Raw genomic sequence first — 27,807 nt, forward strand, 5'->3', positions numbered from 1 at the left:
GTATGTTTATAAATGCTTTAATAATCTTACAGCGGCGCCTGCTTCTTCTGAATTGTGCTATTGTCATGTCACTGTATTATGTTACAAAATAAGGGTGTGTAGAGCAATTCTTGTTTCAGTCCAGTTTGGGGCACGTTTCTTGGTAAAAGTAGAGCTGGACTACAATTTTGGGTACATTTGTATAAATTAGGCTGAGATATCTAGGAATTAATAGACCATTATATGGACATAAAAACAGCAAAACAGGAGTCCTATCAAGTAACCAAAAATCAATATTGTTGTAAATTTTTTGTTTGTCCTAACTATGTTTGTATCTTTGGTTTAATGTAATTGTTTTCTGTGAGTTAAATGACTTTACTGGATACTGAGTTACATGCCTTGAACAAACTACCATTCCCTGTATACATGTCTCCTTAGCAATACAATATTTAGTCAAAGTCAAGCGACATTCTAGGGCTACAGAGGTTTTATGCTTAAAAGCACAACACAGGCATGTGGTAGCTTGAGTAATTTCATAGCACCCAGTCAGGCAGCTCACAACTGCCTGCGGAGCCGGTTCAATGACCAGCAACCATAGCTTGCTGCACTCACTGTACGCATGCCCATCTACCCCCATATGCATCATTTTAATATACACATTAAGACTTTTGTCTGAAACCTAAATTGAGAGGCATTCTCATGTAGCACACAATGGTCTTGAGTTTGCTCTGTCATCAAGATGGCTCTAAACTCCCGATCCTCCTTCCTGTGTCTCCCAGGTGCTGGGATTATAAACTTTTGCCATCATGCCTGGCAAAATCAGCAAGTTGGACTTACCCACTACGTTAAGCCCTGAGTTTGAGCCAGTATGATGTGGTGATGGGAGCTGGGGTGGGTGTGAGGCAAGAAAACAGGGCTTATGTGGACTGTTTCCACTGAGGGCAAGCCATATTCTATGCTACACTTTTCCTTTCTCATGTTACCCAGCTACTCAAGCATTTTGCATTTTTTGTGCTATATATATGTGTGCGTGTGTCGTGCATGTGTTTGTGTTTCCATGTGTGCAGGTATGCCTATTAATTGTCTTCCTCATACTCACTACCTTACAATCAAAATCTCTCTGTGAACCAAAACGCCTCCAATTTTGTCTAGGCAGACAGCTTGCTCCCGGCAATCCCTGTTTGCGCCTCCCAAGCACTGGGATTGGAAATGAGCTGTCCTGCCAACACTAACACTATGGAGCATTCAGCTTGTGCTAGGGATCCCAACCTGGGTTCTAAAATTTTACCAGAAAGTGCTTTGCCCACTGAGTCATCTCTTCAGCCTCAAGTTGTTAACCCTATATTTATGTACTAGAAGGGAGGGAGGGGAAACAGTGAGGGCGAAGAACATGCACATGGGAGCATAGCTATTTGTTTTTGTCTTCATATGTGGAACAGCCATAGCAGGGTGTGGGATCAGAGGACAACAGGCAGAGGCAATTTTCTCCACCTTGTTCATCTTAGGGATTATACTCAGCTTCTCGTTTTCTGGAAGATTTTTTCACCTTTTGAACCAAGGGTGTTTTGTTTTCTTGTGATGCTAAGAATTGAACCCAGGACCATGCACCAAGCATACTAGGCAAACAATTTACTACTGACTGAACTATTTGCATCCAAGCCCATTAGAGCTTAACAAGGCTAGGTAAGTGTTCTGAGACACGTCCTTAAGCCCTCTTTTTAAGTTGCATTCCCCCCCGAACGTTAATAGTTGATTCCTCAATGTGGCAGTTAAAAATGGCCCGATGTCTGACAGGAGGGAGACATACCCCTGCAGCCTGAGGAGGTCTCTTTCCACTTAGAGAATGTTATGCAGATAACTTAGATGATTGATTTTTTTTTTCAGTGTGAGCATGGTGAAGCTTAGTACGCTTATTAAGTAAGTGGAGAGGACAAGGATGATATGCATAATTTCAAGGCTTCTTGAGTTGAAGTTAGGTGTATTTACAGTTTCTTTGTATATAGTCCTGCGGCTTTTAAATTACATGTCACAAAGGATTTCAATACAAGTTAAAGATTAATCAAAGCTTAAGTTTTCAAGTTTAAAAGTTTAGTAAAAGTAGTTGAGCTGGTATACTTGTTTCATACCTTTGAGGATTTTCTTTTGTAAGTAAAATTATAAAAGGGTTTTTTGAGATAAGACTGAAAGTTGCAAACGTTCTTGGTCCTCGGCAAACATAGCTCCTTCATTCTTTGTCAGATCATTTTTGAGATGCAGTTTGGCTTTATTGGCTGTGTTGAAGTCTTTGACTATTAGTCAGTCCCTTTCTCATCCCTTTGCCCCGCTCCCCAACACAGGGTTTGTCTGTGTAACAACCCTGGCTGTCCTGGAACCCTGCCTGCATCTGCCTCAGGAATGCCAGTATTAAAGCCATGTACCCCCACCCCCACCCCCGGCCTTCTTTCCCTTCTTATGCCCCTTAATTTTTTCTTTTCTGTCCTGTTTCACCCACAAATATTTTATAATATTAGCTAAAGGTTTTATAGTTCCAGAGTGATAATCTTTAGATCATTGCCAGAAACAGTATTTCAGTTTATCTTTATGGGCTTTTATACTAATGGTTTTGGGTAGATTCTGCTTCTAAAGTTTGAATATAAATCGCTCGTACCCTTTATTTTGAGAAAACTTTTCTACTTTGCTTTTGTCAGCATTTTCCTGATTCTTTCTGCTTCACATTTTCCGGTAATGAGGGGTAAAACACCTCCATTTACCTCATCTACTTCTGGCTTGATATTTTCACTTAGGGCTATATGATACGCGCGCTGTTTTCTTTTGATTTGCTGCTGAAATGCCTTCGTGGACTTTATGCTGAGTAGGAATTTTGTGCAATTCTGATTTTCCTTTAAAAATGCAAAATAATTAGTTTGTTTTTGTCTTTGTTTTTTTAGGCAGGCATAGATGCACAGACCACTAATCCCAGTCCTGAAGAAGATATTTGTGAGTTTGAGGCCAGCCTAGGCTGCTGTAGAGAGACCCTGTGCCAAAAAGAAAAGGGGGGAGAGAGAGACAGAGAGAGAGAGACAGAGAGAAAGAGAGAGAGAGAAAGCTAGCGCTTAAATAACCTAAAGCAACATAGGCCAGTGCTGACTCTAAATGCATAAAACAGTGTAACACTTTGCATTCCAAAATTTTTTGGCATGATACATGACCTCAGTTCATAATCAGTAGAATACTGGTTGTGACAGGATATTCAGTGTCAGGTTTACAAAATTTACAAATTCTGCAGAAAGGTGCATAATAATACATGGCTGTATTAATACCATTGAACTGCTTTCATCAAATGGTTAGGAGAGTTAACATGTAAATAGTATTAGGCTAGGCCTGACTACTAAGGTCCTACCTTGTGAAATGCCTCTGTTTCTTTCTTTCTTTTTTTTTTTTGTTTGTTTGTTTGTTTGTTTTTCGAGACAGGGTTTCTCTGTGGTTTTTGGAGCCTGTCCTGGAGCTAGCTCTTGTAGACCAGGCTGGTCTCGAACTCACAGAGATCCGCCTGCCTCTGCCTCCCGAGTGCTGGGATTAAAGGCGTGCGCCAGAAATGCCTCTGTTTCACCCTCATCACCAGGAAAAAAAATAAATAAAAGGGATAGATGGCATTTTAATAAAAGTGTCCATTCAAGGAAGTAAAAATTGAATTTAGGATTGAAATTTTGGCCTGTATTTAGGCACTGACATGAAAATACCAGGTTTGGTCATCCATGGATGAACTATTCTTGGACAGCACTTTGATTTTTCTAGTTAACATATAGTGTGTGTTGGAATTTATTGCACCATTTTCCAACATACTTTTTTTTTTTCCTTAAGAAATTAGAAAGAGGGGGCTGGAGAGATGGCTCAGAGGTTAAGAGCATTGACTGCTCTTCCAGAGGTCCTGAGTTCAATTCCCAGCAACCACATGGTGGCTCACAACCATCTGTAATAAGATCTGGTGCCCTCTTCTGGCTAGCAAGCATACAGATAAAACACTGTATACAAATAAATAAAATCTTTAAAAAAAAAAGAAATTAGAAAGAAATCAATGGGGGGGAAATGAACTTGCCAAACAGGGGAGGAAAACACGCCTACATTCTCTCCACTTTTTCTATACTGTTGATACAGGTTTATAGAACAAAGCATAAACGGGGGTTCCTGGGGCCCACTCTCCCCAGCATTGCTTTGTAAGACCACCCATATTCAGTCAGGTGGCCTAAGTCCAGGCTAGGTTACTTAGGGAGGCCTACAATTAATACTTAAGACCTTGTCTCAACAAGAACCCCTCACCAATAAAAAAAAGAAGGATAACAAAAATTATAAGATGTGCACCCGTTGGTTGAAATTTTGTCCGAACTGTGAGATCTCTTCTGGTGGCAGTTTGTAATTGTCTAGCACAAGTCCTTCAGCTTTACTCTCTGGCTCAGCATGAGACTCCTCAGGAAACTTCAATTCTTCAGGGATGGTGATAGGCTAAGTCATAGTTTAAATATCTCTGCCTTCCTGCCAGGGCCTTTGGAACACTAGTCTCAATGATGCTGATCTCAGTTCTGATTCTATTGGGTTGCCATGAATTTCTTATCAAGTCCTTATTGCTTAGCATTTAATGTAGAAAGGACTGCTGATTATTCTTTGAGTCACTGCTTAAGGTGTTGTTGTCACGGGGTCATCTGGCTCTCAGGACAAAGACCCGAGACAGACTTTCAGGCTCCTTTCAAGGGTGTGTCACAGGACATTGTAAAAGCTGACAATGAGATTCCCGGCTTTCAGTCTTGAAGATAAGATAGGTTAGGCCTCCCCAGTTTTCACATAGATTTGTGTGATTAACTTCAGCCACCTTATCCAAAAAGAAGGAAACCAAAACTAAAGCTTCTGTCCTTTGTGACCTTCTGGATTAAGGTGAAGAGAGGAGCTTTTCCTTTTAGCAAAACAAATTCTAAGTACTTGTTATCAAAGAACAAAGTATGGTATTTCATTAAATAGAATCAATATATTAGTATGCACTTTGGTGAACATAAAGAAAAGCAGACACGTAAATAAAAAGTAAAATCATTTGCAAAAATAGCACATAACCTTTTCAGGCTGCTTCTATGAGGTTGTCAAATCTTGGAGTTAGAGTCAGTTTCAGCTGCCATATGGGTGCTATTATTGAAACAGGGTCCTCTGGAAAAACCCCGTGCTCTGAACCACTGAGCCGTCTCTCCAATACTCTGCCAACCCTGAGAACCTGGTTCACCACATTTGTTCATTATTTTGTATAATTGGTGGGTATAAACTAATATTTGCCTTTCACTGTGTGAGAAGAACCAAAATATATTTTATAACGCATGAGAATTGGCAACTCACATTTCAGTGTCTGTCAGTTAAAGATAAATTTAAAGCTAGCCACATTTATTCCTCCATTGTATATGCTGTGATTGCTCTTAGGCTACTATATACGAGAGTACAGAGGACCTGAGACCCCAGAAACCTGCAGAAGCCTAAGAGTGCTCATTGACTGAGCTGCCCTGTGCCTCTGCATTGTTTTTTGTAGCTTTAAATGCCAGGTCAGAGACTTTGTTTTAGGCCAATAGAGACTGCCATCATTCTATTATACTGAGAGCACAGGAGACCAAGTATCTTTACTCCCAACTAATAATTGTGGCTGTCAGGCCCTAGCCCTCTTAAGTTCCAAATCACTCGCTGTCTTTAGAGAAAAGCCTCTACAATTGTTTACCTCTAGATACTTATTGCCTCAGATTTTTGCTGTTTTCTTACATTTTCCTACTCAGTCCTTTAAGGTTCATTTCCATCTGCTATACACTCCATTCCCCTCATATTTGTTCTTATATTCTTTTTCGTTCTTTGGAGATAGGGTTTATCTGTGTACCAGCTCTTGCTGTCCAAGAACTTGCTTTGCAAACCAAGCTGGCCTTGAACTCCCAGAACTGAGTGCCACCTCTGCCTCCCTAGTGCTGGATTAAAGACAAGTGACATCACCACCCTGTTTGGGCTTGAATTCTTAAAAGCATTCCACCACTAACAGGAGCCTGTTCATTTTTATTGACTATTATACTTGTTAGAATGTGAGATCTTAGGTGCGTGATACTTTGACAGATGAAAGAAATTTTCAGAAACATAAAACTTTTTTTTTTTTTTTTTGATTTTTCGAGACAGGGTTTCTCCGTAGCTTTTGGTTTCTGTCCTGGAACTAGCTCTTGTAAACTTAATAGAGTCTCAGAAACCTGTTTTAAAGTGACGACTTGAGTTCTTCTGTATGGGATTTTTTCCCTCCTAAGGTGTTTCCTCTATCCTTAGTGTAAATCTCTGCAGAGCAGGAGCTCATTGATCTAAAGAAATTCATTTGTTGAAGCTTGTGCCACGTCTTAAGCGAGACATACTTGCAAGAAGTACAGCACACACACCCCTTTTCTGCAGGCATTCTTTCTTGAAGCTTGTGCCACATCTTAAGCGAGTGCCTGCAGAGAAGGTGTGTGTGTGCTGTACTTCCTGCACTGGAGCCTTTGCACTTTTTGCATTACCTGCTTATTTTCTAAGGAATACAGTCTGGTTTCTTCTGGAAGGGAAGATGTTTTAAGTTTCCAGAGTCTACTAATGAGACATTGCCATATACAGGAGTATATGATGCTAATGGGGGAAGATGGGTTAATATTCAAGAGAAAAAGGTTTCCAAGTTTAATCTAATGCTTAGTAAATAAAAAACAAAAGACAAACTTAATTAAGAAATTAAGACAGATTCAGCAAAGATGGAATAAAGATAGAAGACAGGCATAAATGCCTGTATCTTCTTGAGATTGGTTTTGGGGAAGGTTTGAAAAGGAGTTAGAAATATGAAGGAGAAGGAAAGAAGAGCTTCTTCTGCATAGGATTGCAGAAATATAAAGAGCATAGACTATGTGACTGTTAACCACATCCGCTTGCCCTTAGCTCAAAATGCCATAAACTCATAGCCTACATAAAGATTTATATGAAAACTAATGTCATGCCGTGTCTAGCATGACCAACCACAGACTCACACCAGGGACATCTGTCTGATGAAAATCTATTGTTGTATATGTGATATAATGATTCTAAGAATAATCTGTACTACATGAAAAAACAATACATGCTGTTAAGCAATCTTTTCTGTATAAAGGATGAGCCTTGTGTCTAGTAAAGATTCATTCAGATGCCAAAAAAAAAAAAAAGAAATTCATTTGTGCTTTAGTTTGGATATGTATTTGGATTTGCCTGTGAGTGTATTTGCATGTGAGTGGAGTCTTATCTGTTAAAGGAAGGGTTTTCTAAATAGAATTTGCTTAGCCCCTCTGATTGGCTAGGTCATTTCGCCCCAGGGATCCTTCCTTTTCCACCTCCAAGCACGCAATTCTTGGCTTCCCTTTTTCCCCTGGATTCTGGTGCTGCAGAGTCAGGCCCTGATTCATGAAAGGCCGATAATTGACCAGCTGAGCCATTTCATTGAAAGAGCTCAGATTTGAGGTTCAAGAAGGACACATGCCAATTGCCTTTAGCCCTAGCTCTACTGGAACTCGCTCTGTTGACCAGGCTGGCCTCAAACTCACAGAGATCCGCCTGCCTCTGCCTCCTGAGTGCTGGGATTAAAGGCGTGTACCACCACCGCTCTGCCCCAAATTACCCTTTTTTGGTTACAGATTTATTAATGTTACAGGAAGGCAGCCAAGGCTCTAAGGAGAGACAGGGTCTAATGTTACTGTAGTCTTAATTTACCTTGACCAAATAATATAGCAAATATAGCCTAAGATTACCTTGAACTCTATTTGGCTTTGAAGGATTTTTAAAGATTGTTTCTACATTGCCAACCTAAGAAGTATTTTTGTTGTTTCAAGTCAGTGTTTTCCTAGGTTGTTCCTGACTAACCTTGACGTCACTGTATAGGTAATATAGGTCTTAAACTCACAGCAGTTCTCCTGCTCCACCCTCTTGACTGCTGAGTGTTCTGCACCAAAATTGTTTTTATTTGTAGTACAGGCTTTTTTCTTAGCTACTTTCCTAAGACATTTTCTACATCTAGGAATATTGTTAAAAGTACACTTGCCTGCAATATGCAAGGCCCTGTAATGCACTATGTAGACCAGGCTGGCCTGGAATTCACAGATATCGTTGTCTGTATCCTGTATCTTTCTTTTTATTTGTAATTTTTTAATTTTTTTGTTTTTAAGGTACTACATTTTGTTCTTGGGCTGTTTGTACACTGGAACGTGTCTTATTGCTTTTGGTAAATGTTTTCATATCTCATCAATGTTATCTGGAGAGTGGCAGAGCTCTATGTAGCCAAGTTAGCCTGAATTTTACAGTTATCTTCCTGCCTCTCAGCCTTCCTGAGTGATGAGATTATATCTCCATGTTGATTATACCAACCTTAAAAAATATTGACTGGTGGTGACACATGCCTTTAATTCTAGCACTTGGAAGGCAGAGGCAGGCACGTCTCTGAGTTCAAGGCCAGCCTGGTCCACAAGAACTAGTTCCAGGACAGGCTCCAAAGCTGCAGAGAGAAACCCTGACTCGGAAAAAAAAGTTTTTAGGATTTTATTGTCAGGAATATTTACAGGCTTGTAAGACAAGCCCTTGTGAGATTGAAGTAGCAGATCCAGGGCTGAGCTCCATAACAATTTTGAGCCCCTTGAGTTCCTTTTTCAAAAAGCCCAGAAAACCAAACAAAAGTTTAATATTTTCCTGTTTAAGTTTGAGTACATAGAAATCTCTCATCGGAGAAATAATTTTTTTAATGTTTTATAATTTATAAACACTAAGAATGTTTCTTAAAAGAATGTAGATGACAGTGGTGTGTGTTTCCCAACAGTTTTGTATGATCTTGCTCTATAAACATGGCCATCTCCTGTCTCTACTTTCTGAGTTCTTAGATAATGTTCATTTGCCATCATACCTACCACAATGGTTTTTATCTGTTTATTTTTTTTTTATTTATTTTTTTTTTTAAATATTTATTTATTATGTATACAATATGCTGTCTGTGTGTATGCCTGAAGGCCAGAAGAGGGCACCAGACCCCATTACAGATGGTTGTGAGCCACCATGTGGTTGCTGGGAATTGAACTCAGGACCTTTGGAAGAGCAGGCAATGCTCTTAACCTCTGAGCCATCTCTCCAGCCCCTTATCTGTTTATTTTTGAAATGAAATTATAAACTGAAATCGTGGCAGTCCCAGATTGATTTCTGTTTAGGTTTTCCTGTTTTGTGTAGGTCTTACTATATAGCTACACCAAGCAGTACGCAAGCACAATTTCTAATGATATCTGATTGCTGCACTGATGTGTATGCTTAGAGGTCAGGCGATGATTAGCAGAAAAATAGTAGGTTGTAGAGCTTGTGAGCTCCCCAGCAATAGCTTCTTTGCCTGACCTAATATACCAGACAGGTATTTTCCCATTTAGAGCAAGCTTAAATCCACTACAAATGTTCAGCCATCAGATAACATCGTGCTACTATTGTACCCCTGGGTATATCTTGCCACGTTGGTCATAATAGTTCATAAAGTTCCTGAATAAGGACTTCTCCTAACAACCTGTATCACACTCACCAATCCCATGAAAGTTAGGCAACAGGAACGAGGCTTTCTGGTCAGTCCAAACGTTTTATAACCAGTATGTGTGGGGTCTTCAGCAATAGGTGTACAGCAATTTTGCCTGCAAGGTAAGGTTTTTTTCATGTAACAACCTTCAAGGTCCTAGACCAGATTGGCCTCAAACTCAGAGATCTGCCTGCCTCTCCTTCATGATTGCTGAGATTAAGCATGTTCCACCACTTTTCAGCAAGTATACTGTCTTTTTAAGAGAGTATTTTTATAACAATTGGTAGCTTTGTGATGTTATCTTAGTAACCCAGGGTCAGAGCCTGCTACACATGTTCTATTATACGACTTAGCATCCCTAGCCTTTAGAAAGGAAATTGTAACATGTCTGTTTCTTATCAGGCAATTGATGGTAATCATGCTGACATACATTCCTCTCAAATATCCCATCTCAGTTCGCTAAATGTGGAAAATAGTAAGGTCCATTGTGACTTTTAGGAAATATTAATAAAGATGGAATGGAAAAGTTTATAACAGATGCCCTTCAGAATTGATACCATACTTGTCTAGTAAAGAATCTGAATATGACCTACAAAGGTGAGCAGACCTAACTGAACCTCATGAAGACTTGTAATAACTACAGTACAGGTAGAGACCTCCCTAATTCTTGAGTGGAAGTCACATGGCCAAGTATTTGACCCTACCAAATGGAATTTAGTTTGAGCGCAGACAATGGCAGGCATGCACATAGAGGGAAATGGCATTATTTTGCCTGAGAGGTGATATCCTTCCATTAATATGCCTTTAATGTTACTGTCAAAATATTACTATTGTTTTCATTGTATTTTATTAGACAAAACTCAACTAGTGAAATCCAGAATTTTCTCAAAGAGTCCGTTCTGCCAACAGTAGATGCCGTCTCTAAACCTAAGCCTGATGTTGCACTACGCGGCCTGCTGGCAGTTTCACCTCTTTGGTAATGTTGTCTATGTGTTTCAAAGTCTTGATGTTTTTGTATTTCTTCCCGTGATCAGTTGTTTTTAATACTTGATAATACAACTATCTTACAAATGGTACTCGTTAGCATGAGACATTTTCCACGGTACTATAATAGTGCCATCCGAATAGAGAACTCAATTTTGAAAGGAGCCAAACATTTCTGGAGAACACTTCTTTTTACCATATGGGTCCTGGATATCAAGCTTGGCACCACTCATATTTACCCAGGGACCCATCTTACCAGCCCAGTTTACTTAATGAAAAGTTTAACAGTCCCCCTAGTTATGAGTTCCTCGTTTCTGCCCAGCCTTGTACAGCAGCTGTCGTGAGTGAGAATCCTGCCTTCTTCCTTTTGTTTTTTTTCTTTTTCAGCATTGTCCTTTGATCATTATAAAACTACCAAGACAAACATTCTTCAAGGGAAGTGCCATCAACCAGGCTCTGCATGGTTTTTCTGGACCCAGTCTTCTACCATCTTTAGCCTCCATTTAACTTTTTAGCTTTATCCTACACATTATTCTTTTTCTCTTTAGCTAGGGTATTCGTTTTCCACTTGTGGCCACAGCATTGCGAAGGTTGAGAACAACTGGCCAATGGAAGTAGTATGCCCTAAAACTCCCTAAGATTCATCCTGTCCTCTGAGCCATTCCTAACAATGAGGTTTGTTACATTTTTACTGCGCCATTTTTATCTTTAATGTCTTGGTTCGAATCTGAGAGATTCCTTTAGTTAACCCACACAGAGTCCTTGCACTGTTAGATACAGACAGGGGACAGCCTACTATTGTCCTTTTTTGCCTATAAGTGGTTTGAGAAAAGAACCCTCAATAGTGAATTCACTGATTAGGCCCCGTTGAATTTTTTTTTTAAATGTGTGAGCACAGTCAGGCTTGTTTCTCTGGTCTTGTTCAAAACTAAGGCAAACACTTAATACTAGCTTTATTAATAGCTTGACTTATCTATTAAAGATCAAAATGGAAATCCCAGGAGTGGAATAGTAATTAATATTCAGAATTGTGTTCCAAAGTTTATGAATGCAAGAGTTAGGGATGGGGTACATGAGCATGGAAAATGAAGGAAAGAACTTCAGTTTGCTACGTTTCAAAGAAGAAAAAGGCTGCATAGTATTTCACAGAGAATGTACTCTCAGCAGCTAATATTACATTACTAATAATAGCACATAGCCCTTTGCCCATCCCCCTAACATCTATCTTACTCCAATTTTGGTTTCAATGGCATATGGCTATTGGGAAAATGTATTTGTGTCCCAAGGTGTCCCTCCATAAAATGCCAGTCAGCATTAGTGTGCTTTTTTTTTTTTTTAATTGAAATACTTTCCGCCTCCTCCCAGCCTCCCATTTCCCTCCCCCTCCCCCCACAGTAGTGCATTATGGAATTCAGGTTTGTCTTATATCTTATCAGCAGTTCTTGCTTGTTTGTTTGTTTGTTTGTTTGAAGCGGGGTCTTAATGTACGTAATCCTGGCCTTGAATTATGTAGATCATCCTCGCCCTCCTGAATACTTGAATTTAGAAGCCACCAGCTTCAGCAATACTAAAAAACAAACAAAAAAAGTGGTTTTTTACTCAAGGCAAGACCAGCCTGGCGTAGAACTCATGTAGAGCAGAGCGACCTTTCAAATATTGGGATTATAGTTGCTGCCATCACTTATGGGCTAGCAACTTGACAATTGAAAATATTAGTTCACTGATCTAATATTTGTTAGGGGAAGACAGTTTTCTTCAGAAAAGATTCCAATGCTCCCGAAAGATGATTTAAAAAAAAAAAAACTTAACTCCTTATTTGTTCCTCAGAGAATAGAATGCTATGAAAGGAAAGCCATTAGTCACCTATGTGTGCTGGTGAGATTTCGAATGTCCGTTTTTACGAAACTGCAGAAGGGCATAGCTTTCTCTATGAAGTAAGAACAGGATTTTGTTCATCCAAATGCTATCACCCATGTTTCCCTTGGAGACCTGCTGTATCCTACAATTTAAATTTCTGGAATACTACACATTCTAAATGGCAAAGCTGGAGCTTAGACTTGAAACGAGGAGTTCTAAGAGAACTCAAGATAATGCTATAATATGATGGATATATTTCCAGAAAGGAGCTTGTGGGCATTAATTTTTAAAATGTTAATGGAAGATTTCTAGTGAAGAGAATAAACGGGTGAAGGAAGGAGCCTGGATGTAGTGGTGTCCTTTGTCTTCCATGTACTGTCATAAGGTTTGTTAGAACACAAAGTACATCTTTTTTTTTTTTTTAAGGTTTATTTATTTATTATATATACAGTGTTCTGCATGCATGTGTACTTGCAGGCCAGAAGAGGGCGCCAGATCTCATTACAGATGGTTGTGAGCCACCATGTGGTTGCTGGGACTTGAACTCAGGACCTCCGGAAGATCAGCCAGTGCTCTTAACCTCTGAGCCATCTCTCCAGTCCCCACAAAGTACATCTTTGATCACTGTGATATCGGATGGCTGCAGTGATTTCAGTATGACCTTCAAGATGAGGTTGTTAGTGTTTAAGAGCCTGAATGTTTCCATTTCCAAATCCCAATACCGTCACATTAAAAAGCATTCAAGAGAAAGAATGAATTCTTGGACTTTAAGCTTGAAGTACCAGTTTTATGGGAGAAGAGAATTGATACTTTCATGTAGTCCTTCCCTCACCATCCTTTTGGTGCCTGTGTGCCTGCAGTTACACAGCATATATACAGATTAAGTGTAATACTTTTAAAGATATAGCCCAATTGGGCTCACTGCTAAATGCTTGTTAACTCTGCTTTCACATGCTTGATGCCTTCTTTAATTTCATATTTCAATTCTAGAACATTCTACGTGGCAGTAAAAGCATTGTGTTTGATGCATAGGTGACCTAAAAAAGTTGGATTTTGGAAAGGGCAAGTGTATATAAGACACCAATGGTTACTGGTACAAAAGGATTTGTTAGTACCATCCAGAGGTAGGCATAGGTGCATTAGCATGTTGATCAACTCCTCCCAGAATTCTGAGAAGTGTTTATGCCCCAACACCTGTCGTAGACACAGCTGTGTCCAGGGAATAGACCATGGGATGGAATTTCTTTTTGTTTTTGAAGATGTTGGCAGCAAGAATCTATGCCTAGGTTATCTGACTTCCATTCAACATGTAGGATGTGGTACTTCCACATGAGCTAAGAGAATATGCCCCTGTGTGGTCTATGTCAGTCCCTGTAAGAGGGAGGCTTGAGCAGAGGATGGACAAGAGAAATAAATATCTATTCCTGGTCTTTTAGTCTGCAGATAGGATTTCTCTATTTGTCTCTCTACTTGTCTGCCTCATGCCCCATGTGTGGCAGAGAATGTTTTCCTATTTGAATTTAAAGGTTTTTTCCATCATTTGTCTTTCCTTGGAAACAGTTTTTGATGTTTTCCCTTCTATGCCTATCCCGTAGATCCTACCACTATGTTTTCTAGTGAACTTCCTGTAATTGCACCAATCAGAATTTTCCAGTAACAAGTGGAATTTGACTAAGGTCACGTAGTCAGCAAAAGTAAATACTTTATCACAAATGCCGCGTGCTCCTTAAAGTTTTGGCATTCCTAACAGTCACTGCCTATCTTGTAAGTACCTGTTATCTCCACAAGTTGAGATACAATTCTGTGTGATATGCAGGATTCCTGCCCTTTGGGGACATCAGTTTACCCACTGGTCAGATGATAAGCGGCAAGGCCTTTTTGTTTTTTTCAAATCCTCCTTTCCTTTAATAACTAATGGATTTTCTGCTGTGGTTTCAACATTATGCTCATAAACTGGGTTATATTTTGCCCGTTTATTTGGCGTTTAAGGTGACCTAATGCTATATTGATGCATGCTATCAAACTTTCTACGTTAGGTAATAGACTGACTTCCAATGTTGGTAGTTTCTCATTAATGGTATTGGAGTGCTTTAAGGGGTGTTCATAGCAAAACAGTTTTCTGGTCATTGTGGGCCTTCCTTTGTTGTTCGTGGTAAATATACATACTCTGGTCCTGGATAGCTAGGATCTGTTTATGGAGAGATGAAGTAGCATAACTCAGATGTGCCACTGTTTTTGGCTTCAGTGGACTGGAGGCAGATGAACTGAGAAATTTCCATAGGAACAATGGGAACCTTGATTTTGTAAGGCTATAACTTTAGTCTCATATTTGGTGCAATAATGAACTTACAAAGCAGTCTAAGAAAAGTAGTCTTCCTGACTGTCCTGGAATTCCCTCTGTAGACCAGGCTGGCCTTGAACTCAAAGAGATATACCTGCATCTTCCTTCCAAGCGCTGGGATTAAAGGTGTATGCCACCCCCACCCAGCCGCTCCTCATTTTTTTAAACCCAACACTATGGACGCTAGAGACAGATCTGCAAGACCATCAAGCATATTTCCAGATAACATTTCTTTCCTCTCAGTTCTGCAGGAACTGAGGCCAAAGCTTCAGAGTTTGGTTCCTTCGGTGCCGATTGTCTTCTCCCTGTCTTCCCTTTGTGCTTCAAAATGTGCTTCTCTACCCATTACTCCTTTCCCAACCCTCTCTTATATGTTTGTAAAGTTTTGAAGTAAAACCTTACTTTGACGTGACCATCAGGAAGTCAAAAAATCACACCTCAGCCCCACACGGAAAGGAGAAAAAGGAAACAGGACTAGAATATAAGACCTCAAAGCCAAGGGATTTATTTCCTCTCAAATGACTCCACTCCTAAAGGCTTCATAACCTTCTGCCACATCCTCACATGGCCTCAAGGACTGACTTGACTTGGGGGAGTAAAGACATACAAGGAACGCACAGACAAGCTGGGGCTGAGTGGACTGGGTTTGCTGACGGAGAAACGACAACAACTTGGAAACGCAACATGTTTATAATAGAGTACAACAGGGAGGTGGGTTTTTGCACGCTGATAAACAAGGAGGTGGGTAAGCTTTATGGTATATAGCTGGAACAAGGAGAGAGGTTCAGCTAGTCTCAGTAGGTACAGTCTATGTAGGGGACCATTCTTCAGGCAATAAATATTCATGGGGGAAAAAGCTATGGCAGTCATTTTATGCACACATTATCATCAACAATTGCACTCAGACCCTTAATGAAGACTTTACCATCCCTCTGAACTTTGTGAGGATGGGGAATGGGCTTGGTCACCCAGTGGGGTTGAGGCTATGATCCTTGACATACCTGTGCCCATGTCAACAACACACATTCACTCAGGGCTTCCATTGATCTCCACAACCTCCCAAACAGAGCCACCAACTGCAGAGCAAATGTGGGCAGACATGGACCTATGGGGGATGCTTCATATTCAAATCATAGCAGCTTCCATGCACGTCCAAAACAAAAATGGCAAATTCTGTTGGATTTTAGGGCTCAAATATTCTCTTTATTTGGGCCAATGAAATGGCTCAGTGGGTAATGAGACTTGACATGTGCCTCCAAGCCTGATGACTTCAATTCAATCACTAGGACCTACACTGTAGAAAGAAAACCGATTCTCACAAGTTGTCCTCTGAAAGCCACATGTATGAAACGTGCTTTCCATCCCATGTACACACAAAATAAAATAAGGACATCAAATTAAAAAAAAACTTTTCTTTTTTTGTTTAACCCTCTGTCTCCTGAACCCACCCAGGTGGGCACCAAGAAGTAGATGCCTTGCTAGCAAAACTCTGAGGAACAGTCCGCCATTCTCTGGATCAGATAGGTAGACACTTGGGAAGCACAGGCAGGAGGATTGCTGCAAGTTCAAGACCAGCCTGGCTGACAGAGTGAGGACTAGATCAGTCAAAGCTTCATAACAGAACCCTGTCCCAGACAAAGACAGGGACATGGCATACATGTGCCGACACTATTCTTAGTTGTAAATTGGGGCAATGACAGAGTCTCTTGAAACCTTAATAAAATAGCTACAGTCTTCCTTGGGAGGCAGCACACAAACCTGGGGAGTACTAAAGGAAACCCACATTTTCCCTTGAGCCCTTGTCTGCAACCCACTTTCTCTGCTGAGACACTCAAGGTGGGCAAGGGGATCCATGCCTGTGACCCCAGCACTTGGGAGGTGGAAGAAAGAGGAGTTCAAAGCTATCCTCAACTACACTGTAATTCTGGGTGGGCCAACCTGGTATATGGGAGAAAAAGACAAGAAATATAAGGAAGTGAAAGAAACAAAACTCCAAAGGGCCTCAAAAAAAAGAGAAGCAAATGCAGACATGAAGCATGGCATGTAGGCACACACACTATAGCTGTGTAGCTGGCAGGTCTTGCATTAGATAGCCTCCCTGTATTGTTCAGTGCAGTAACTGTATGTATATTCCAGATGCTAGTACATGATTGAGAGGAAAAAGACCCCCTTTCCTCCACAATCTATCCAGCTGAGGAGTGAATGCCAGACACTAGAAGACACTGGTATTCTGAGAGGAAAAAGTTATAGTGGGGAAGGAAGTTAGGTCTTTCAGTTGCACATGCATATTAGCTGCACTAGGCCAGGAATTACAAAGGCAGATGTCAAAGGAGTGTGGCAGTCACCCAAACTCTTGCAGCTGGCTCAGCCTGAAGCTCTGGATACAAAAGCTGCTTTCAGGGTCTACCCCTCAGCGTAGAACTAGCACTGCTTCAGTAGGGCGGCCGATTGAAAAAGGAAGAAACCTGTCTCACAGTTTCTCCTCTGAGAGAAAGATGAAGGGCAATGTGTGTAACACAGCATCCCTTTTGCTTTTAAAACGCCATTTCCAAAACTCCTTGCATAAGCCAGGCAATGCAAGAAAACTCAGCATTTTCTTTGTGGCAGTTCCTTGTTGCTGACAACACTGTCTGATACAGCTCAGGCTGGCTTCCAGCTCCCTAGGTTGGCCCAGTGTCCTCCATCTCCTGACTGTCCAGCTTCCTCTTCTAGGTTTCTGGGTTTACATTCCCCCCACACCACGTGGACGGAAATGCAGCATTTCCATGGGGCCAGAAATCCTAGCATGGGATTCCTGACTTCATAATGCTGCACTAATCTGTAATTTTGAGTATATCACTATGTGGGTGCGGTTTGTGGAACCGCAAGATGGGCTTTTAAAAAGTTAGATATGCTTGCAGTACCCTGAAAAAAAAAATCTAGGCACGTCTTGGCATGGTGGTAGAGCCAGTAGCAGGCATAATGAAGACTTGACCAGGTTTAAAAAAAAAAAAAAAAAGGTCGGGTAGTGGGGTGGTGGAGTGGCGAGCCATCGGCCTGTGCATTGAAACTTCTAGCACTGCTGCCTGCTTACAGGAAGGAACACTATTCAGGCAGGCATAGGGCCCAATGGGCTCCTAGAGACAGACACCTGCTTACAGGAAGGAACACTATTCAGGCAGGCATAGGGCCCAATGGGCTCCTAGGAGACAGACACAGCAGCCGCCAACAGTCTGAGCAGGAGCTGCAGCTGCCAGCTAGGCAACCCTGCTGGCTGCAGCACTCAGCACAGCAGCTTCCCCTCCTCCCTTAAAGGGGCCGCCTCCACAAGGAAGTGCACATCAAAGCTTTCACCAGCTCACCACACGCAGCCCCAAACATACCAAAGTGCACGTCGGAACCATTCCAAAGTCCATGGATGAAAAGTACAAAGGGCACTTGAGACCTTCCTAAAAAGCACAGTTCCCCATACCCAGAGTAGAGCTCAGCATAGTGGGATGCCTGTAGTCCTGGTACTGGGGGCCTGATGCAGGAGAATCTCCAGTCCAAATTCAGCCTGAGCTACAAGGTGAGTGAGAGCCTGTCTCAAAGCAAACTCCAGCATAGACCAGCAGGGCTCTTGCTTCTGAGAAGACCCAGAAATGTACACAGGCCGAACACTGAGAGATGCTCCTCCCTAGACTGGGCTGGCCCCAGACAGCTCACATCTAGGAAATGGAACAGAAGGGAAGTCCTGTCCTTTGTGCACCACAGCAGAGGCACCTGGCAAAGTTCATCCCTTGTGGGTGATGGGAACTTTGAGCACCCAGTGGATGCCTGGTTTGTTGAGCCTGAAGCTGTGACACAGTTGGACCCCACACCTCAGCAACTTTCTACAGACTCTGAAGAAAGCTCGGAAGGATGGCCAGACAGCTGCCCTGATGACCAGAGGCTGACTCACATGTGTGGACCAAGACCCTGTGCATCTACAAGACAATGTGGAAAATGTCTACAAGTTTGGATCGCTATTACCTGAGGTCAAGCTGTACACTCTGGGTGCATGAAGGGTCGCCCTCAGCAAATTCCATCAGATTTGACAGCAAGAGGGCACAAGGGATGAGTTGGAGCCGGAAGTGAATAACAAGGAATGCTGGTCAGATGGTGACAATTCTTGAACCTTAAGGAAGTTCCACATGGTGGTTTTGAGATTGGCTCTTTATAAATGTCTGCAGGATCTTTTCACAAAGAAAGCCAGAGATTTTGGCAGAAAACTATGCATAAGTATATATAAAGAAATTAGAAGACAGAATTAGTAAAGAAATGAGGGCTGGGGGTGTAATTCAATGCTAGAGCCTCCTAGCATGTAGAAGGTCCTGGAGTCCTTCTCCACCTGCTTTGTGAAAACACACGCACGTGCACATGCACGCTCAGAGAGAAAGAAAGAAGAGGGGGATTTTTGGTTTTGTTTTTGGGATTTTGGTTTTCTAAGACAGGGTTTTTCTGTGTAGTCTTTGCTGTCCTGAAACTTGCTCTGTAGATTAGGCTGAACTCAAACTCAAACTCTGCCTGTCTCTATCTCTCAAGTGCTGGCATTAAATGTCTGAGCCACCACTGCCCGGCTGAGAGAGGGTATTTTGTAGTGTGGTTTGAGGGAGAACTTGATAAAGCTCTGAAGCTCCGGTTTCTGAGACATGAGAAGACAAACATCCCATCAGCTCTAGTCAATGCATAGTACCTATTCAGTATTTGATCTAGGTGAGGGAAAAATTAAATTTACAATGCTCAGCAATTATACATTAAACTTGATACGTTGGGAACTTAAGAAGTTTCCCACTGAAGGAAAAAAGAGAGAGAGAGGTGGCTGACTTGGAGCTCCGTGAGTCTGAGAGACCCATGGAGGCTCTAAAGGGAGTGACGCGGCTGAGCCCACAGTAGCTCCAGAACAACCTAAAAGGGAAAAAAGGATTGTCTTATGGGGAGATGCATTTAAAAAGTAGACTCATGAAACTGGAAAGAAAAATGGCAAAACTGAGAGCCGTGAACAGCAGAGAATGACAAATGTACACCCATCGCCAAGGTGTCTCAGTCGGCAGACTGCAAGCCCAAAGTCGTGCTTGCAGAAACATCTCAATACTGATTAGGGCGGGCCCTAGACCCGCCAGCGGTGACTGCAGCATGCTGCTTACCCTGCCAAGAGTCAGAAAGCATGGGGTAACTGTGCAGCCCAAAGCCTACAAGCACAACATGCCTGCCCAGCTGCTGGCACATAAGACAGAGTGGGGTGCAGCAGCCTGGAGCTCCCTTGGAAACATGTCATTACTGAATATGGCTGCCCCGAACACACCAGCCAGACCCTAGTATTTAGCTGCTGTGCCTGAATTCCATGCTGCTCAGGGTAATGGAGCTACTACAAGCACAGACTCGAGCGTGGCAAGCCTGTCGCGGCAGGCACTGAGGGCAGGGAATTGTGCAGCAGCCAAGAGCTAGCAGGGAAGCTTCACCTGGATGCCTTGCCTTGCTGCAACATCACCCTGACTCAGGGCAACAGCAGGATGTCTAGACAAGTCTCAGCAACAGTCCAGTATTTGGTCCAGTGCTTCAGAAACCAGAAACCTTGAAACAGATCACTGATTCTCATGAATACTGACGTAATACTGTTTGGGCAAAATATCTATACTGTATGTCACACTGCAGTTTCCAATGCCACTACAATGGATGGATAGATAAGAAAGATGGAGGAGCCGAGCGGTGGTGGCGCACGCCTTTAATCCCAGCACTCGGGAGGCAGAGGCAGGCGGATCTCTGTGAGTTTGAGACCAGCCTGGTCTACAAGAGCTAGTTCCAGGACAGGCTCCAAAACCACAGAGAAACCCTGTATAGAAAAACCAAAAAAAAAAAAAAGAAAAAAGAAAAAAAAGAAAGATGGAGGAATGGAGTGGTAAGTAAAACTAGAGGCACAAAGGAGATATTTGCCACCAGACCACGCTGAAGTCTCTGGCACGTGGTGACTCTGGGAAACCATGCAAATGTCTGTGGCCCATGCTGCTCACCAGAAACCACGTGCAAGTTCATAATATATGCTCCCACTGACTGTCAAGGGCAAAAAAGCTACTTCTTCAGTGGTATCGATGACTGCAGACTGCAGAGAAAGAGGGACATGGAAAGCTTCTGTGACAACCCCTACTCCCTCCCCACCTCCACCCTCAAAAAGTAATAGCCTAGAGAGGAAACCATCGAAGAGAATTCTTTAAAAGTCTAATAAGGATGCTGAAGTGTAGCTCTCCACAACTGAGGCCTTCTGACAGGGGTGTGAATGGGGAAGAACTTAGTTATCTTTAAGGGGCTAGACACAGGGAGTTTAACCTTGCTCCAGTGTATACACTGTATAGGCAGTATATATACAGTATATACAAACACAAACTGAGCTTGTGTTTTTGTTTTCTTTCTTTATTTTCTTTTTTTTTTAAATTTTTGGTTTTTTTGAAACAGGGTATTGCTGTAGCTTTGGAGCCTGTCCTGGAATTCACTCTGTAGACCAGGTTGGCCTCGAACACACAGAGCTATGCCTGCCTCTGCCTCCCGAGTGCTGAGATTAAAGGTGTGTGCCACCACTGCCCGGCTGTGTTTTTGCTTTCTTTAGTTTTGCTTTTCTCTTCTTTTTTGGGGGAAATCTACAAGGGTTGGGAGCAGATCTGGGAAGACTGAGAAATGAGTGTGATTGGGATGCATGATGTGAAATTTCTAAATAATCAATAAAAATATTATATCGGCAGCCTGGTCTATAAGAGCTAGTTCCAGGACAACCTCTAAAGCGACAGAGAAACTCTTGTCTCGAAAAACCAAAAAAAAAAAAAAAATTATATCGGAAAAAAAGTACTTTAGGACAGAAAAAATAATCTCCCACTGAAAGTAGTTAATATAGCTAACATAAACATCCCAGAAATTAACACTCATGTGTATGGTCAAGTAATTTTTAAGTAAATACCAAGACAACTTCATGGGTAAAGAATACTTTCAAAAACAAAGGTTTTCGGCTAAGCAGCCTGTGCATATACAAAAGACTGAGGTAGAGTCCTTATCTTCCAGGATATAAAAAATGAACTCAGCCAGGCGGCGGTGGCACACACCTTTAATCCCAGCACTTGGGAATCAGGCAGGTGAATATCTGTAAATTCAAGGTCAGCCTGGTCTACAAGAGCTAGTTCCAGAACAAGATCCAAAGCTACAGGGAAACCCTGTCTCACAAAAAAAAAAAAAAAAAAAAAAAAAAAAAAAAAAACCATCAAGGGCCAGGGAAATGGCTTTGGTAGGTAAAGTGCTTGCTGTAGAAGCACAGTACTTGGATCCAGATCTCTAGAATCCACATAAGAGCACGTTGGCACACATCTGGAATAACATTGCTGGGGAGGCAGAGATAAGTGGATCCCAGAGTTAATGGCCAACTAGCGACACTGGACCTGCGAGCTTCGGGTTCAGTGGTGGACCTTGTCTCAAAAAAAAAAAAAAAGATGGAATGTGATTGAGGAAGACATCTGATATCAATCTCTAGTGCACACAAACAGGGAAGCACACACAGACATCACACACACACAGTGTCAAATACAAGGAACTAAAAACGCATCAAAATCTAAAATAGATCAGTTAAAACCATAAATGCTAACAAGTAAGTACTAGAGAAACTTCTTAACATTATAGTTGGGGATGATTTCTTAGATACACTATCAAGTCAGAGAGCAAAACTAAAAGTTCACAGAAGCCAGAGACCAACAATTGAAGGTCATCTTTAATTTGATCTTTGACTACATTAAACTCTGTCCCTAAAAACAAAACCAAATTTCTGTACATCAAAGGACACAAAAGCAGCTGTGTTTGGTGGTGCATGTTTTTAATTCCACCACCCTGGACTGGACATAGAAGACTGCCTAGTAGTTCTAGGTCAGCCAGGGCTACATTTCTAGACTCTGTCTCAAAACCAAACAAGAACACAATTAAGATAACGAAAAATGAAACCTACACATTGAGACAAAGTATTTGATAGACGCCTGGCGGTGGTGGCGCACGCCTTTAATCCCAGCACTTGGGAGGCAGAGGCAGGCGGATCTCTGTGAGTTCGAGACCAGCCTGGTCTACAAGAGCTAGTTCCAGGACAGGTTCCAAAGCCACAGAGAAACCCTGTCTCGAAAAACCAAAAAAAAAAAAAAAAAAAAAAAGCATTTGATAGACATATTAATGATGATTAATAACAAAAGTAAATGGCTACAAATCAGTGAAAAGAGCTCTGATTAAAGAAATAAGGTCATGTGTGGTGGCACATACCTGTCAATCCTAAAGCACTGGAGGGTGAGGCAGGTGGACCTTAAATTGAAGGCCAGCCTGGGCTGCAGAGCAAAACACTGTCTCAAAAAATGAAAAAGGAAAGACTTATGTAGGCAGTCCTCAAACAGCAATTAGCTTTTCATACTGTGTCAATATATCATTTTTCAAAATATATAAATTTACAGGTTTCAAAACAGAAATATCATATTCCCTAATAAAAATAATCTTGGATGAATGTGATTCGCCAGAGGAGTATATATTTGGTGCTCAATTAGAAATCATTATTTTTTATATTTTATTTTTTATTTTTCCATTCAAAAATTTACACATCCTCCCCTCCTCCCATTCCCCTCCTGCTCCCTCATTCCCCCTCCTCCCTCCCCATCATCATTATTATTATTATTATTATTATTATTATTATTATTATTTTGGTTTTTTGAGACAGGGTTTCTCTGTGGCTTTGGAGCCTGTCCTGGAACTTGCTCTGTAGACCAGGCTGGTCTCGAACTCCCAGAGATCTGCCTGCCTCTGCCTCCCGAGTGCTGGGATTAAAGGCGTGTGCCATCGTCCGGCTCATTATTTGTGTGTGTGTGTGTGTGCCTGTGTGTTTTAAATGAGTTATTTATTTATTTATGGGGGGGGGGAGATTCAAGACAGGATCTCTCTGTGCAATAGCTCTGGTTGTCCTGGAACTTGCCTTGTGACCAGACTAGCCTTGAACTCGGAGATCCACCTGCCTCTGCCTCCCAAGTGCTGGGATTAAAGGCAAGTGCAACCACCACCTGGCAAGATTTATTTATTTATTTATTTATTTATTTATATGCATTAGTGTTTCGCCTGCATCCATGTCTGTGGGAGAGTTCTGGAATTAGAGTTACAGCTGTAAGCTGTCCTGTGGGTGCTCGGAATTGAACTCAGGTCCTCTAAAGGAGCAGCCAGTGCTCTTAACCACTGAACCACCTCTCCAGTCCGGGAAATCATTATTATTCCTAATGCAACATCACTTGAGATCCAGCGCAGTGTTGAGTGCATAAATTAAGGCAAACAGAATCTTAGGCAGAAATACGATTTTAGTGCTCTTTTTTTTAATTATTTTTTTAATTCATTTTTCTCTCATACAATACATCCAGGCCGCAGCTTCTACTCCCTTCACTCCTCCCAGTGCCCCTCCCAATCACCCCGCCAAGTACATGCACAGGTACACCTCCCTTCTGTGAAGCAAGAAGCCTTTGAAAAGGCTGGCGCTGGTCCTGAGCATCGCAACCCGTGCTCGGTTTCTTCTTCCTTTGCCTCGTGGCTTGCGGGTTAGCGTCCCTGCGCTGTTGATTGCCTTGGCGGGGACATGGCTCCTGACACTGCGCCTCTCTGCTCTGCTTGCTTCCTCTCTGCCCTTTTTGTCTTAGCATCGGACGTGTTGTCATCCTTAATCTGCTCTGCTCTCCCTGGCTTCATGCTCAGCCTCCCTAGTCTCTGAGTCTCACGGTCATCTCCCTGAGATCTCATCTGGACCCGCGGTCTAGCGTTGCAGCTAGGTCGCCTCGCCTCGTCTTGGTCTCACCTTCCTGTGTGGTTTCGCGTCCTGGTTTGTCTCTAATCTACAGGTTTGTGCTCTGCCCAATCAGCCATAGAGGGTGACCAAGTGGCCCCAGAGGGCAGCCTGGATGCTGCCAGATTGGAGGGAGCAGAGGCCTTGTCACCCCCACACCAGGCCTCAACTCCTGTAACTGCCACAGCACACTCAGTTGCCAGGCAGGGCCCTTTGACACGGAGTGAGACAAGGCTTCAAGGCCGCTAAGAATCCAGGCTTCCTAACCTGGAGTGGGAGGGTGCCAACCAGGAGAACCTCGTTCCTCTCTCACAACTGACTCTGTACATCTCCTGTTACTTTTGCAAAGGCTACTTAATAGATGCAGCAACCATCACAGAATGTCTCCATAGCTTCTATAAAAGCTGCATCATAAAACATTTTTTTTTTTTTTTTCGAGACAGGGTTTCTCTGTGGTTTTGGAGCCTGTCCTGGAACTAGCTCTTGTAGACCAGACTGGCCTCGAACTCACAGAGATCCGCCTGCCTCTGCCTCCCGAGTGCTGGGATTAAAGGCGTGCGCCACCACGGCCCGGCTCATAAAACATTTTGAACATAGCAACAGATGTCCAAAGTGCAACACTGTAGTGCATGAGGCCAAACCTCATAATAACCTGAGGTCGGATCCACAATTATAAAACATAGTGTACAAATTAGTGGCAGGTGTAGAGGAAAAAGAAGAAAAGCAAAGGCATGAATTCTACAATGAAAATTGTCCGCAGCCAGACCCCTCAAGCGAAGAGAACAATAAGGGATTTGTAGAATCCTATGTTAATTCACATGAACCTGATATGTCCTGGAGTCTATGGGCACTAATGCAGACATTGAACATTGGAAACCACTACAGATGAAATTTGTGCAAGTCTCAGGAAATGCATTGGACATATAGAAAAATTTCTCAAAAGAAAAATGGACCTTGCTGCAGCGTATAGGGTAGATATCATGTGCGGGGGGCAGTTGCTGAAGGACTTTCAAACTCTGCAAGAAGTCCAGTGTACAGTAGAGGATGCTGGAATGCAGGACGGTCGGCTAGTCCTTTATTACAGTGTTGTGCTTGTCTCCTCCCAATGTGACTCGCTAGGGGTGGTATGAAGGGGCAGAAAGTAAGAAGGTCTCTGTAGAACTGCATCTTACTGAAGAGTTCCAGAAAACGTGGAATCCCTAGAATTTGTACTGTTTCTGACACACCCGGAATCCTAGCATTTAAGGCACAGCTTGGAACTATGGGATACAAAACATTGACTTTTTAAATTCCTTGGGATTCCAAGAACGGTGATGTAGAATGTTGCATTTCATCTTTGAGATAAATTGTTGACTGTTTCCTCTTTGGTTGAGCCTGTTCTCTTTCAAGTTGGTTGAAATTCTGCTGTTTGTGATGACTTCCAGTGATCGTCTTTTAAAAAACAGCACACTAGATGTTCAAGGCCTGTCTTCTTTAAGTTGCAGAGTAAACTCGCAGACTATATTTGTTTTTGCTACTTTTGTATATTGTCATAATGTTTTGAAGTTACTTGTTTTTGTAACTGACAGCACTCCTGAAGAGCTGTTACTCAGTTCTAAAAGGTAGGAGTTACTATATTAGGAAAAGAAACCATCTCCTGTAGGGTGTATAACTGAAAACAAAACCTTCAGTATAGTAAGACATCTTAACATGTCTTAAAATAAGAGGTGTTCTTCTTGACTTATACATAAATAAATTATTAAATATATATCAAACTAAATATATATGCTGCACACACACACACGCCATAGTTGTTATCTGTGCTACTGGTATAGTGTGACATCAGGCAAAGGTCCCCGTAGAATGATTGCTGACACCTTGTGATGGTAATGGTACCACTTATGAAATAGAAAAATTCAGTTTAACTTCAGAGGTTTATAGAGTACTTAGTGTTTCTTCAGCAAGTCACTTTAACTGATTTAATGTTTGCTGTCTGCTTTCCTATTATTTTGTCACTGGAATTAAAAAATAAGGTTGTTTGTAAGCTAACTTTAATGTAAAGACTTCAATTTTAAATAGTCTTTTTTATCTCTCCCCCCCACCCAATTCATATCCTGGTGCTTTCTAAAAGATACCTTACAGGCTCTGTCTCACAGAAGGAACATTTTAAAGTCTGTATTGGAAACTTTAAACATTGGACAAAGAGTGGTAATTGTAAAGAACTTGTGAACTCGCCAGGCATGGTGGCGCATGCCTGTAATCTCTGAATTTGGGAAAGGAGAGTGGAGGATCAGGAGTTCAAAGTCTCCTTCACACAGCACTATTGGGAGATGCTGAAACTTTAAGAAGGCTGGAAGTGGGGACAGGAGCATTAGGAGTGTGAGTTTGAAAGTCGATTGTGATAGCCTGTTGTCTTCTTTTGGCCACGAGTTGAATGCTCCCTTTTATGCTGTGCTACCTTACCACAGTCTCAATCAACAGGAACAAGCAACCAATGGATTGGAACTATGGAAACTGTGAGCCAAATGAACAATTTCTCTCTTTAGGTTGATTATATCAGTTATTTGTTCTAATAGTAGACAGCTAACTAACACCATAGTCTTGCATTTGCAGTTGATACTGAGGTACTAGCTAGTGGATTGTAGTGGAACATTATAATTGCATGTTGTAGTTTGCATTTTAATACAAATTGAATTAGTAATGATGGCGACATTTTCCATTACTGTCTCCTTTCAGGTTTTCAGTGTGATGCACTCAGATAGGTACAGCACCCTGATGTCTACCTCTCTTTGGGACAGCTCACAAGTGCCTGGTTCACTAGAAGACCTCCATAGCTGGCATCCACTGTGCAGACAGGCCACAAGAAGGACCTTTTGCTTACAAAATGACCCCATGGAGCTTTGGCACTGATGCCTGCCTAGTTGTTTTTGCTGTTTGGGTTTTCAGTTGTCTTGTCTTTTTCTCTGCCCACTGGTTGAGCAGGTGAGTGTATATTATATACAGGCCTGCGGTTGTTGTCTTTTCTCTTAAATTTAAAGTCATACAAACTGATTCTGTAACTTCGTGCATGTGTCATGTATCTCTGCGCTGGTTTTGTACTGTCCCTCGTGTGTCATGTTGGACTGGCGCACCGCAGAGAAAGTTTCTGGGTAAAGGCTTTTGTAGGTAGTGGCTATCCCGTAAAACTAAAGGGGAACCGAGTCTGTCAAGAGTCATAAGGGTATCTTCCCCAGCCACGGATTCTGGAGCTCCATCAAGACAGGTCTCCGGGGAGACACCTCAAGTTTA

The 27,807-nt window shown here is 42.0% G+C and overlaps 1 pseudogene; it reads left to right on the forward strand.

The window, feature by feature from the left end:
- Positions 1 to 18,225: 18,225 nt before the first annotated feature.
- Positions 18,226 to 25,670, forward strand: LOC121442864 (annotated as a pseudogene).
- Positions 25,671 to 27,807: the final 2,137 nt, after the last annotated feature.

Source organism: Microtus oregoni, unplaced genomic scaffold, assembly GCF_018167655.1.
Source record: "Microtus oregoni isolate MIOR12 unplaced genomic scaffold, Mior012 000097F_ref0000449, whole genome shotgun sequence".
Lineage (NCBI taxonomy): Eukaryota > Metazoa > Chordata > Mammalia > Rodentia > Cricetidae > Microtus > Microtus oregoni.